Consider the following 15,145-nt stretch of genomic DNA (forward strand, 5'->3'; position numbering starts at 1 on the left):
TTTCCAATTAATCAGTAATTGTGAGGTAATGTTTCTATTTGAGGTGTCTTTTTGATTTAGGTCTTTCAGTACTTTGTCAGATTCTTCTCTTCTGCTTATCTCCCATCTCTTCTTCATCTACTTACCTACTCCCTCCTTCCATCCCATAAGATTACATCCACATTCTGTTTCACATAATCCTCTTGCTGTATTTTTATAATGAAATTCAGTATCTCATGTGTATTCAAGGATATTTACAGGACATGTTCTCTTTGTGTAGCTGTTTCTCTGCCACATACAATACACCATTTCTAAGAGCTACCCATTTTTCTTCTATTGTGTTATATGGTGCTGCACAAGTATAGCAAAAGCAATGTGCAACAGTGCCCTATAAAGTGGCACCTGGTGAATGAGTGATTTTTGTGTGTACTTGTATGTGGGGGGGGGGGGGGGGGGGGGGATGTAACCAAGTTCTCTGATCAACGCCAGACCACTGCTGCTCCAACATCTGGCCAGGTCTCCTGAACATGAACTTCTTCTATGATTCCACTATGACCACCACCACCTTGTAGTGGTAAAGGGAACTTGGTTCCAACCAAGCACCTACCTTAATTTCATCAGCTTTTGGAATTACATGTATCAACTGTCTTCAATGGAAATCATCCTGGTATTTGATTGCTTGCAGGCTCTGCCCACCAGCACTTATTGCTCTTGTGGTTCTATTGCCATGGAAGAGCATCCTATTGTTGGGTAGCTGAGAGGCTTTCTGACGCCTTACTGCCATTGGCTACCCTCATCTGTAGTGAGGTCTGAATGTGTGGCTGGGTTGAAATCTAAATGGTCCCATTACAATACTCTTAACTGATTGAGTTCAGAGCTTACTGAGCAGAAACTTCACATTCAACAGAACTCAATTATCTTTTGGTCTTGACTCTCCTAGCAAATCATGAACTAGGTTTATTCCACACTGCTTTTCATCAAAATTCAACATATTACCAACAAACTGGCTGCCACAAATTTCATGTCCAAACCTCTGAAATTTTTTTTTGGCATAAGCCAAATGATATGTGAATATCAGAAACTTCTCTGATAGTGATTCAGTAATTACCAATAAGCATTTTCTACCCTTCTTCAAGGTTATGATCAGATGCTGATATGCTGTAGAGTTTGGGCACTTTTCAACTTCAGCGTCACCATAGCCGTCTCTGAGCCACTTGAAAACACTTACATTATTCACAAAAGATTTGTCAAAAGTCACATTCAACATTACAGATGAGTTACTGTATCTTATTACATCCTTACAGCATGTGTAACGCATTGCTGTTGTCCACCACTTGGGCAAGCTAACCTCTTTATATTTTTTTCCAATATGCATCACTGTTGCAATAACAGTCATTTCTCTGTGACGACTAATTTTGGACCATCATGTCCATTTTCAAACTATAGGCTTGTACATAAGTGTAATCACAACAGTCCACCAATGAACACATGAATAACAAGTGTTCATATTCACCATTAGAAATCATTACATGACTTCATAAGAGTATATAATGTGGTATCCTTTCAATCAAATGCAGCAAACTCTGCTGTGTTCAATTGTAAGGAAACCCTACTATATACTCATATGAGAATACATATAAATTTGTATTCATATAATGAATTCTAACAACAAATATGAACTGTTGTTACTCATATGTACTGTATGATTACAATTACATTTAAGGCTATGGTTTGAATATGGACATGATAGTCCAAAACTAGTCCCCACGTATCCTAGTTGCTGAACCTATCCTCCATTATAATGGAACTTCATAAAGATATTCTGTTGATATACAAAATCCAGTGAAACAGGTAATTCACTGAAAACTAAGAACAAAAGAAAGATAAAAACAGACACTGATGGAACACATATGTAGAAAATCACTTGCGCTTTGTTCAGCAAACACAAGACGCCCTGAAAAGAAGATGAGGTGCAAAATGAGCACGACTGTTCTGTACAAAAGTAAAAAATTTGAAAAGAAGTAGATACATGACTAAGCAGTTGGAGGAAGACATTTCTGGGTTTTGGAAATTCTTCAAAAGCAAGAAAATAAAAGCAGAAAGAACTCACTCACTCAAAGCTTTTATTGCAAGTAGAGAGGACCTTGACTTTAGATTACCACTGCCTCAATGTTACATACATGTGAGATATCCTAAAACAATTAAAAATAGATCAGATGAACAATATGAGCTATGTGACCATCATGAAAAATGCTAAGAACATTACAAAAGAGACGAAGGCAACAAAGATGGTAAGATGAGGTTGTATCCTTATGACAGCGATCACAGCTCTTAGAGCAGACATTAAAATAATGAGAATCACCAAGCTCTGTGACAATCACATTAAGAAACCTGGTAGGTATCTTATCTTACCTTATATCTTGCACTACCCAATATTTGCATATCATACAAACTTAAAGGTGCAACTGTTATTTAAAAATGCTAAAGATATTATAACAATTAATATGAATGCAAATGCACTGCTTTGGTTTAGCAACAAAACAGATGGCAGAGGATTAGAGTGCCACTATTTAATACAGGATGATGCTTAGAAATCATCAACAGACTTTCTAAACCCTATTACATGTCACTACAGAACTGGTGTGTTCTTGAACAGCCAATCGGAGCGCCTACAGCAAAATAGTGTTGTGGACTGTGGAAGAAACTCTTATTGTCATTGACTGTAACCTTATATAATTTCTTCTGATAACTACAGTAAAAATCAGTGTATAACTACAGTAAAAATCAGTGTTAGAGAAATATCAGTAAGTAGTGTATTCTACTTAAAAAGCGTTAACAGTGACCTTCAGAGGTCTGCATTTAAATCTCAAACACACAACCACAGTGAATTTGACACTGATGACAAGAAATTACAAAAATAATCCAGAATGTGTCAAGGATGGGAAGTCCCTTCAAATGTTTAAGTTCTGGATGTCCAAAAGTAGTATAGAACAATGATCTACAAAAAATGAGAAGCAAAAGAGAAGAGAAATCATTAGGTGCTGAACAGTAACAGAGATGACTATCACTTGGCAGGAAAGGTAAATAGAAATATACAGAATTACTAAAGCTCATGAAAGAACAAAGACAGGAATACTCTGAACAGAATATCTTAATATTTGTTGAACATCGTATAAACTGATGACAGAAAAGATAAGGTACTCACAGTCTCATTCATCATGAGAAAAGGAAATAGTATCATGACAAATAGGATTTATTATAACATTTTATAAGAACACTGTTTCCAGATGACAATTACAAAAATATGACAGAACAATAGAATCAGCTATGAGAAGAGATAAACATGGCCTATGATAATGTTTCTGTAGCAACACGGTTTGCTGGAAGAAGAAGAAGAAGAAGAAGAAGAAATGAGGACAATACAGACATTGAAAAAGGGTAAGTCTTCAGGTTATAAAGGAATAAACATCCAGGTTCTACAGACATTGAGAGACTGAACAGTGTCATGACTTACAAACCTATACAATAAATACCATCTATATGTACAACTGGAGAGGTCACTATTTTAAAAAAGGGAGACAACAAGGATCAAGATACTTCCTGGCAGATTAAAACTGTGTGCCCGACCGAGACTCGCACTCGGGACCTTTGCCTTTCGCGGGCAAGTGCTCTACCAACTCAGCTACCGAAGCACGACTCATGCCCGGTACTCACAGCTTTACTTCTGCCAGTACCTCGTCTCCTACCTTCCAAACTTTACAGAAGCTCTTCTGTGAACCTTGCAGATCTAGCACTCCTGAAAGAAAGGATATTGCGGAGACATGGCTTAGCCACAGCCTGGGGGATGTTTCCAGAATGAGATTTTCACTCTGCAGCGGAGTGTGCGCTGATATGAAACTCCCTGGCAGATTAAAACTGTGTGCCCGATCGAGACTCGAACTCGGGACCTTTGCCTTTCGCAGACAAGTGCTCTACCAACTGAGCTACCGAAGCACGACTCACGCCCGGTACTCACAGCTTTACTTCTGCCAGTACCTCGTCTCCTACCTTCCAAACTTTACAGAAGCTCTTCTGCGAACCTTGCAGAACTAGCACTCCTGAAAGAAAAGATATTGCGGAGACATGGCTTAGCCACAGCCTGGGGGATGTTTCCAGAATGAGATTTTCACTCTGCAGCGGAGTGTGCGCTGATATGAAACTTCCTGGCAGATTAAAACTGTGTGCCCGACCGAGACTCGAACTCGGGACCTCTGCCTTTCGCGGGCAAGTGCTCTACCAACTGAGCTACCGAAGCACGACTCCCGCCCGGTACTCACAGCTTTACTTCTGCCAGTACCACATCAACTACCTTCCAAACTTTACAGAAGCTCTTCTGCGAACCTTGCAGAACTAGCACTCCTGAAAGAAAGGATATTGCGGAGACACGGCTTAGCCACAGCCTGGGGGATGTTTCCAGAATGAGATTTTCACTCTGCAGCGGAGTGTGCGCTGATATGAAACTTCCTGGCAGATTCAAACTGTGTGCCCGACCGAGACTCGAACTCCGGACCTTTGCCTTTCGCAGGCAAGTGCTCTACCAACTGAGCTACCGAAGCACGACTCACGCCCGGTACTCACAGCTTTACTTCTGCCAGGACCTCGTCTCCTACCTTCCAAACTTTACAGAAGCTCTTCTGCGAACCTTGCAGAACTAGCACTCCTGAAAGAAAGGATATTGCGGAGACATGGCTTAGCCACAGCCTGGGGGATGTTTCCAGAATGAGATTTTCACTCTGCAGCGGAGTGTGCGCTGATATGAAACGTCCTGGCAGATTAAAACTGTGTGCCCGACAGAGACTCGAACTCGGGACGTCTGCCTTTCGCGGGCAAGTGCTCTACTAACTGAGCTACCGAAGCACAACTCACACCCGGTACTCACAGCTTTACTTCTGCCAGTACCTCGTCTCCTACCTTCCAAACTTTACTGAAGCTCACACAGCACACACACCGCTGTAGAGTGAAAATCTCATTCTGGAAACATCCACCAGGCTGTGGCTAAGCCATGTCTCCGCAATATCCTTTCTTTCAGGGGTGCTAGTTCTGCAAGGTTCGCAGAAGAGCTTCTGTAAAGTTTGGAAGGTAGGAGACGAGGTACTGGCAGAAGTAAAGCTGTGAGTACCGGGCGTGTGTCGTGTTTCGGTAGCTCAGTTGGTAGAGCACTTGCCCGCGAAAGGCAAAGGTCCCGAGTTCAAGTCTCGGTTGGGCACACAGTTTTAATCTGCCAGGAAGTTTCATATCAGTGCACACTCCGCTGCAGAGTGAAAATCTCATTCTGGAAACATCCCCCAGGCTGTGGCTAAGCCATGTCTCCGTAATATCCTTTCTTTCAGAAGTGCTAGTTCTGCAAGGTTCGCAGAAGAGCTTCTGTAAAGTTTGGAAGGTAGGAGACGTGGTACTGGCAGAAGTAAAGCTGTGAGTGCCGGGCGTGAGTCGTGCTTCGGTAGCTCAGTTGGTAGAGCACTTGCCCGCGAAAGGCAAAGGTCCCGTGTTCGAGTCTCGGTCGGGCACACAGTTTTAATCTGCCAGGAAGTTTCATATCAGCGCACACTCCGCTGCAGAGTGAAAATCCCATTCTGGAAACATCCCCCAGGCTGTGGCTAAACCATGTCTCCGCAATATCCTTTCTTTCAGGAGTGTTAGTTCTGCAAGGTTCGCAGAAGAGCTACTGTAAAGTTTGGAAGGTAGGAGACGAGGTACTGGCAGAAGTAAAGCTGTGAGTACCGGGTGTGAGTCGTGCTTTGGTAGCTCAGTTGGTAGAGCACTTGCCCACGAAAGGCAAAGGTCCCGAGTTCGTGTCTCGGTCGGGCACACAGTTTTAATCTGCCAGGATGTTTCATATCAGCGCACACTCCGCTGCAGAGTGAAAATCTCATTCAAGGATCAAGATAGCTAAGTCAAACCAGCCAATATGCATCTTAAAAGTAACAGAAAACAATTTGGGCAAACTACTGTGTGGACAATTAGAAACCCAACGAATTCTTGAAGGTATAAATCTAAAGCAGTATCGGTTTGGAATGGAAAAAGCAGAGGAGAGTGTCATAAATAGTGCCTTTTGCATCAGAACCTCAATGTAAAAGTATGCCATGGGAATTTTGGGTGATATTGCAGGGGCATTTGATAACCTGTTAGGGCCCACTATTACCACAACTGAGGGGAAATAGGTGCCCAAGAGCCCTTATAATCAAGCAAACTGGAATTACACCAACTGCTATGATTGGAGTCCAGCTAATAATTAATACTTTTTCTTTACTCAGTTTTCAGTTTTCATCAAAGTATTTATGTAGTGCATATGTTTTATGTACCTTAATATATAAAAACAGTAAGCAAACTTTTCTCCACTTAGATTATTACTCAGACTATTATTTTCAATGTGCTAACTCCAATAATGCATCTGGTTTTATTGGAGGGCAGGTTCATTAACAAATATTAAGAAACGGACTTAATACTGCAGTATGCAACAGCAGATTTTGAGTGAGCTTATATGTTGCTCTGGACATACTGAAACCATTCATTAGGAAGACTGACATCCAGACTGGACGGTAGCATATTTTGGCATTATGGAAACTAGTTAACTTACTAGATAAGTAATGTTAAAGTTCAAAAGCTCCAAGAAATTCCATTCTAGATTTTTCAGTTGTACTTGTTAGTTCCACCTTCTACGACTATACTTTTGTTGCTCAAATTTTCCTGGACCAAATTACATTCTTCAATAATTAATCAAACCATTACTTAAGAATTTGCATAAATTAACATAGGAAAATCCAGGATGGGATGTAACAGTATTATGAGAAGGACAGTTGCTACTCACCATATAGTGAAGATGCTGAGTTGCAGATAGGCACAACAAAAAGATTGTCGGAAAATGAGCTTTCAACCAAGAAGGCCTTCATCAGAACACACACACACACACACACACACACACACGCAAATTCCACTCACACACACACATGACTGCAGTCTCTGGCTGCTGAGGTCACACTGTGAGCAGCAGAGCATAATGGGAGATGCAGCTGGGTGGTGGGGGTTAGGAGAGGCTGTGGTATGGAGGGAGGGGAGGGGGGGGGGAAGGGATATAGGTGTAAGGGTGGGTGACAGTAAAGTGCTGTTTGTGGGAGTGTACAGGGATTAGGTGGAGAAAGAGTAGGGCAGCTAGGTGCAGTCAGGAGGTTAGACAGAGGATGGGGGAGGGTTAGTGGAAAAGGAGAGAGGTAAGAAGACTATGGGTATGTTGGTGGAACAGAGGACTGTGTAGTACAGGAATGGAAACAGGGAAGGGGCTAGAGTGTAAGGACAAACAGTAATGAAGGTTGATGCCAGGAAGGTTACAGGAACGTAGAACATATTGCAGGGAGAGTTCCCACCTGCGCAATTCAGAAAAGACACTGAGGGATGCAGATGGCACAGGCTGTGAAGCAGTTATTGAAATGAAGAACTTTTTTGGATGTTCCGCTCAGCAGTGGGGTGGTCCAGCTATTTGTTGGCCACAGTTTGTTGGTGTTGTGACGAAGCAAGCTGGGATAATTTTACTTCCCCTCTTGTTTGCCATCTGCCTCCTTAAATTTGTTTTTTCACTTTTAACTAATTACCATTAACATCTGTGAGTGCAATCTGAATTTTCATCAAAGAGAAAGGTTGGCCCTCAGTTTTAAATAATATAACATCATGTCTAATTTTGTGCTTAGTTTTATGTATGTAATTGATTTTCTAATTTGACTATGCCTATTTAGTATCTTTTGTTATAGGGTGAAATCAGTAATTGTTTTGTAACTTAAATTCTATTGTTGATGTATAAACAAATATAAATTCTGTATTAATTATAAACATTTGGAGGAACAACTAAAAGTACTCATAAAGGATCTATTTGGCTCTATTCAAAAACATGTTAGTAAAGCCAGCCCTTAGCTAATTAAAAGTAATTAACAGTTTTGTCAAAAGTATCATTTGATTTGTTAATTTCATGGTTTAAACAAATAATTCAGCTTAACACTTGTAGTAGAAGAAACTGTTAAAAAGAACCAATTTTTCGATGTATACAGTTAATTGAAGGAGTAAGTTTTCATTTTAATTTCTGTAAATTAAACATCAAACAATTTATAGTTTCAGTACCTATTATTGAGGACATACAAGGGCCCAATTTTTGGTCCCGAGACAGTCCGTCCACGGCCGAGTTTCAGACAAGAACCTATGATGGTTAGAACAACAACAATGCATCAAATTAACTGTGAAATAAGTGTAACACAATTAGGCTGTGTGTTAAAACAATGACAGTGTCTGTTCAGTACGTACTGCAATATTCTGCAGGACGTGTGAACTGTGTGGGTAGGTTTGTACTGCTCATAGATGTACAACAGTAAACTATTGTAGCAGAATGTGGATGTTCGCTTGCAACCTATTAATGAGACTTATCGAAAGTTAAACAATAGTGCACTGGCCACATAAGTGTGTATTATTGGGGGGTTGTGAACAGTGAAAGAAAACATCTGTGAAAAGCAAATGTGCACCTGTCGGCTACGTTAGTTAAAGTAGTGCACGTTTGACTTCCATCCCTCAATTCTCTAGCCAGTATAGCAACGCATTACGTCGACACTGAGGACAACAAACGAAGAAATAATGAAGGCGAATGTCACAGTGTCCTTTTGTGCAGCACGGTGGTTGCAGCTTAGCTTGTAGATCGCATGACTGCTTTCACAGGTAGCCCAGCCTTTTATGGGACAGATTATGTTTGTGACACGACTGGAGTAGGTGGTGGTGCATGTGGTCTATTACAGGGATATGAGTATGAGCAAGGGGTGGGAGCAGGAGTTGTGTATGGTTGGACAAGGATATTGTATCAGTTCAGTGAGCAGTGGAATACTACCTTGGGGGGGGGGGGGGGGGGGTAGGACATTAGTCATTTCAGGGTACAATGAGACATAGTCCAATCCCTGGCAGAGAATATGATTCACTTGCTGAGGGGAATGCGCTTCTTTACCTGGGCAGTGGGACTTCAGGAGTTGGTGCGTGACTGGAGAGATAAGGCATGGAAGTTCTGTTTTTTCAAGGTTGGGAGGGTAATTATGGTCTGTGAAGGCCTCAGTGAGACACTCGTGTATTTCAGTGTGGCGGCCATGGGTGGGTATGCTGTATGGAAGGGTTGTTTTGATATGGAATGGGTGGCAGCTGTTGTTGAAGTGGAGGGACTGCTGGTGGTTGGTAAGTTTGATATGGCTGCAGGTACTGATGTAACAAACTTTGAGATGGAGGTCAACATCGAGGAAGGTGTCTTATTGGGTTGAGTGGGACAGGTGAAGCATATGTGGGAGTGTTGAGGTTCTGGAGGAATATGGGTAGGGTGTCCTCATCCTTGATCCAGATCATGATGTTGTCATCAGTGAATCTGGGCCATGTGAGGGGTTTGGGATTCTGGGTGTTTAAGAAGGATTCCTCTGGATGTCCCATGAACAGGTTGGCATAGGATCATGCCATGTTAGTGCCCATAGCTGTACCCCAGATTTCTTTGAAGGTAATGTCTTCAAAAGAGCAGTAAATGTCAGTGAGTATATAGTTTGTCATGGCGATTAGGAAGGACGTTATAGGTAGTGCTCAATAGCAGTAAGGTCACGGCACTAGGAATGTTAGTGTAATGGGAGGTGGCATCAACAGTGATGAGCAGGGCATCATGTGGTACAGGAACAGGAACTGTGGAGAGTCAGTGGAGGAAGTTGTTGGTATCTTTTATATAGGAGGGTAGGCTGCGGTAATAGACTGAAGGTGTTGGTCTATGAGAGCAAGGATTCTCTCAGTGGGGGCACAGTTATCAGCCACAATGGGCTGGCCTAGGTGGTTGGGGTTTATGGACTTTAGGAAGCATGTAGAAGGTAGGAGTGTGGGGAGAGGTAGCAGTGACGAGAGAGACAGGCTCAGGGGAGTGGTTCTGTGATGGGTGTAAGGATCTGAGGAGAGAATGGAGATCCTGCTGTATTTCTGGAGTGGGAGCACTGTGGCAGTGTTTGGAGGTGGATGAATCTGACAGCTGGCTACTTGTGAAACCTGTCATGTGATCTACAGGCTAAGCCACAGCTACCGTGCTGCATTCTACATGGGCATGACAACAAGCTGCCAGTCTGCATGACTGGCCACCAACAAACTGGGGCTAGGAAAAAGCTGGATCACCCCATCGCTGACACCCAAACCTCCAGACATCAGACACTCAGATTGGCACCAAATGTTGTGTGTCGATAGAGTATCAGACAAAACTCCGATTTAGTTCATGCTGTGTGCTGTTGTCCAGTAGAAGATGCATAAACTGCAGTTAAAAGTAACACCAGCACTATGGAGCATAGGAAAAGCTAATATGTGAGCTCTGCACTTAAAGATCCCTGATAGGTGGGTTGGTAGAGCATCAGATTGTCACACCACAGGTCCTGAGCTCAAAGCCCACTACAGGCAATTTATTTTAAACAGTTTATACTTGAAACTGTTATATGGGAGAGCATTTTTCTGACATGTAAAAGGAAGTTTCAGAGTTTGTAGCAATGTTCTTTTGGTAGCGTGCTTTCGCTCCATTAACTGAAAGTAGCAAATATTAAGTGTACATTTATACAGATAGTTGTGGTGTTACCTTCACAAATATATGCTATAGATTTACTACCTCCAACTAAAAAAGCAAAAGCAGATTGCCAAAAGAACATTGCTACAAACTCCAAAATGTCCTTTCACATGTCAGGAAAATGTTTTCCCATAAAACAATTTCACACTCAAACTGTTAAAAAAGTCACCTGTAGTCGGTTTCGAACTCAGGACCTTCGGTATGGCGATTTTACACTCTACCAACTTGCCTGCCACAGATCTTCATATTTAGAGCTCACATACACACTTTTCCTACACTCAGTAGTTATGGTGTTACTTTTAATTACTGTTTATGTATCTTCTACTGGACGACAGCACGCAGCACGAACTAAATTGGCATTTTGGTTGATATTGTATCGACATACAACATTTGGTACTGATCTGAATGCCTGACATCTGGAGGTTAGGGTGTGAGTACACCACCCAACATAACATTCTTCATTTCAGTGACTGTTTCACAACCTGTGCCATCTGGATCCTTCCCACCAACACTGGCTTTTCTGAATTGCGCAGGTGGGAAGCCTCCTGGCCTCAAGCTTTGTTAGTCTTTGTTCTTACCCTCTAGCCTCTTCCCTATTCCCATTCCAGCACTACACAGTCCTCTATTCCACCAACGCACCCACAGGCTTTTTACATCTCTCCTTTTCTGCTATCCCTCTCCCGCCCTCTGTCTAACCTTTCTTCACCTCATCCCTGTATGCTCCCACAAACAGCACTTTACTGTCCCCCAACCCTACCCTGCTATCTCACCCCCTTCCTGCCCCAGCTTTCTCTTTACTTCCGCCAACTAGCTGCATCTCCCATCATACGCTGCTGCTCACAGTGTGGCCTCAGCAGCCAGAGACTGCGGTCACGTGTGTGTGTGTGTGTGTGTGTGTGTGTGTGTGTGTGTGTGTGTGTTCTATCTCTGATGAAGGCCTTGTTTGTCAGTCGAAAGCTCATTTTCTGAAAGTCTTTTTGATGTGCCTATCTATGACTAAGCATCTTCACTATATGGTGAGTAGCAACTATCCTTTTCATAATATTGTTACATTCCATCCTAGATTTTCCATTGTTGAATTTTGCCTGATGGCATTTCTTTCAGCCCACAACCCTGCATTATTTTCATTTGTTACTATTTTCTATTACATTAATTTACTCTGTGTCTGTGTTTCTTTCTCATCCTTTCTGTGTTTCTCTTGTCGCCTTAGAAACTGCAGTGCACACTCAATTTATGAGCCACACTGTATCAACCATCTTGGCTGCATATGACAGGTGGCTGCAAAACAATGCTGATTGTTTGTGCATCATCTCATGTCCCACATTATTACAACCAATATCATTAATCCAATACCTTCAAATTAATTATTCTTCCTGTGTCACTCTCATGTATTTTTGCTTGTTGTTTCCTGTACCTTCCTCTGCCACATGAACTTGCATCTCATGCCTTCCTAAGAAAGAGTCTCCATTCCTTCCAAGCTAATTATTAAGTGTAGATCAGATGTGACTAAAATTCAAAGATACAGTGTCGACAGCAATAGACTGATTTGAACCGCATAAGTTAATAAGAGACAGGACTGATCCACCATGGTACACAAAAAATGTCCGAACACTGTTGCAGAAGCAACGAAAAAAGCATGCCAAATTAAGAAGAATGGAAAATCCCCAAGACTGGCTAAGTTTCACGGAAGCTCAAAAATTAGTGGGGACATCAATGCAAGATGCTTTTATAGTTTCCACAATGAAATATTGTCTGAAAATATGGTAGAAAACCCAAAGAGATTCTGGTTGTATGTAAAGTACACCATGGCAAAAAACAGTCAATACCATCACTGCGCGATAGCGATGGAAATGTTACCGATGATGTTGCCACTAAAGTGAAGTTACTAAATACAGTTTTCCGTAACTCCTTCATGAAAGAAGACTAAGTAAATACTCCAGAATTCAAAACAAGAACAGCTGTTAGCATGAGTGACATAAAAGTAGATATCTTAGGTGTTGCGAAACAACTCAAATCACTTAAGAAAGGCAAGTCTCCCGGTCCAGATGGTATACCAATCAGGTTTCTCTCAGAGTATGCAGACACAATAGCACCTTTCTTAGCATTCATATACAACTGCTCACTTGACGAAAGGTCTGTCCCTAAAGACTGGAAGACAGCACAGGTCACACCAATATTCAAGAAAGGAAATAGGAGTAACCCATTGAATTACAGACCCGTATCACTGACCTCGATTTGCAGTAGGATTTTGGAGCATATACTGTACTCAAACATTATGAATCACCTTGAAGAAAATGACTTATTGATACATAACCAATACGGATTCAGAAAATATCATTCTTGTGCAACACAGCTAGCTCTTTATTCCCATGAAGTAATGAGTGCTGTCAACAAGGGATCTCAGATTGATTCCGTATTCCTAGATTTCCACAAGGCTTTTGATACCATTTCTCACAAGCAACTATTAATCAAATTGCATGCATATAGAGTATTGTCTCAGTTGTGTGACTGGATTCGTGATTTCCTCTCAGAGAGGTCACAGTTTGTAGTGACAGATGGTAAATCATCGAGTAGATCAGAAGTGATATCCGCAAGGTAGTGTCATAGGCCCTCTGCTGTTCATGATTTATATAAATGATCTAGGTGATAATCTGAGCAGCCTTCTTAAGATTGTTAGCAGATGACGCTGTAATTTACTGTCTGGTAAAATCATCAGATGATCAATTCCAATTACAAAATGATCTAGAGAGAATATCTGTATGGCGCGAAAAGTGGCAATTAGTACTAAACAAAGAAAAGTGCGAGGTCATCCACATGGGTACTAAAAGAAATCTGATAAATTTTGGGTATACAATAAATCACACAAATCTAAGGGCTGTCAATTTGACTAAATACCTTGGAATTACAATTACGAGCAACTTAAAACTGGAAAGACCACACAGATAATATTGTGGGGAAGAAGAAACAAAGACTGCGATTTGTTGGCAGAACACTTAGAAGATGTGACAAACCCACTAAAGAGACAGCCTACATTACACTTGTTCATCCTCTGCTGGAATATTGCTGCACGGTATGGGATCCTTACCAGGTAGGATTGACAGAGGACATCGAAAAAGTGCAAAGAAGGGCAGCTCATTTTGTGTTATCGCGCATTAGGGGTGAGAGTGTCACTGATACGATATGTGAGTTGGGGTGGCAGTCACTGAAACAAAGGCGGTTATCTTTGCAGCGAGATCTATTTACGAAATTTCAATCACCAACTTTCTCTTCCAAATGTGTAAATATTTTGTTGACACCCACCTATGTAGGGAGAAATGATCATCATAATAAAATAAGAGAAATCAGAGCTCGAACAGAAAGATTTGTGTGTTCCTTTTTCCCACGCGCTATTCGAGAGTGGAATGGTAGAGAAGTAGTATGAAAATGGTTAGAAGAACCCTCTGACAGGCACTTAAGTGTGAATTGCAGAGTAACCATGTAGATGTAGATCCTACCAAGTCTTCCCCCCCCCCCCCACCATTCCTTTTCCTCTCTATTCCAGTTTCCTCATATTAACTTCACCTAACTAGTCACATCTTCCACCCCCCTTCTTCACATTTATCTATCAACTATCATCATTATAATTCTTTTATTTATTTTTTCTTTTATCTCACTGTGTCTTCACACCAATTTCAGTTGGTTTTCACCTTTCATTATTGGCATACTCCTCCAGATTTCATTTTGTTTGCTGTAATTTCATCCTTTTTGTGATTCTTTCCACGTGCTTGGCTGTATTTTTGTGAATTTTTTTGGATGTATTTCTATGTTACTAACACGTTTATACACATTTTTATCCTGCACCATGGATCCTTGTTTCTTCCATCTATGTCAATACAGAACAGTTTCCTTATCCATAGCAGAACCCAGTCCCACATATTGTTCCTGCATTGTTCCTTGGCTCATGGAATCCCACCAAATTGCCTTACCATCAAATTACCCATCTCTGGCTTTCACACTTCCTCCTCAATGATCTCCATATTTTCACATCCCACCCTCCCAAAATAGTCCTGATAAACCATATCAATCAGCCCCAAACCTCCTCGAAATATCTTCTTCCCATTTGTAAAATTCTCCTGCTATGCTATCTCAAATTCATGGATCCCATATCACACACTGAAACTCTTGCCCTCCAGAAACTAGAACAACATGCACAACACCACCTCAAAAAACTCTCCATCGTGTTCACTTTCTAGTCCCACCTTGGACTACCACTATCCCCCACCTCTACAACAACCTCCAAACCTACCCCAAATCCTCTCATGAATGACAAATGCTGTCTTGCAGACCTACTACATTTACCTCACCTCCAAACACTCCCTTCACCACCATACAGAATCCAGAACCTAAACAGACCCAAAACACAGTTATGAAGCTTTTGTCCAAAAGACTTAGCCTCACAGAAGAATCAGTCCTTTCCAAAAGTTTCAATTCTGCACCACTCCCAAAATCAGTCATGCAGGACTTGTTAAAGACCTTCTCTTCTTGTCCTGGTCCCTACAG

General features: G+C 41.6%; 1 protein-coding gene across 3 annotated transcripts in view; it reads right to left on the reverse strand.

Moving 5' to 3' along the window:
- Positions 1-15,145, reverse strand: part of LOC124795048 (tetratricopeptide repeat protein 30A) — a 184,878-nt gene that overhangs the window by 44,067 nt on the left and 125,666 nt on the right. The gene's annotated exons all lie outside the window — the stretch shown is intronic.

Source organism: Schistocerca piceifrons, chromosome 4, assembly GCF_021461385.2.
Source record: "Schistocerca piceifrons isolate TAMUIC-IGC-003096 chromosome 4, iqSchPice1.1, whole genome shotgun sequence".
Taxonomy (NCBI): Eukaryota; Metazoa; Arthropoda; class Insecta; order Orthoptera; family Acrididae; genus Schistocerca; species Schistocerca piceifrons.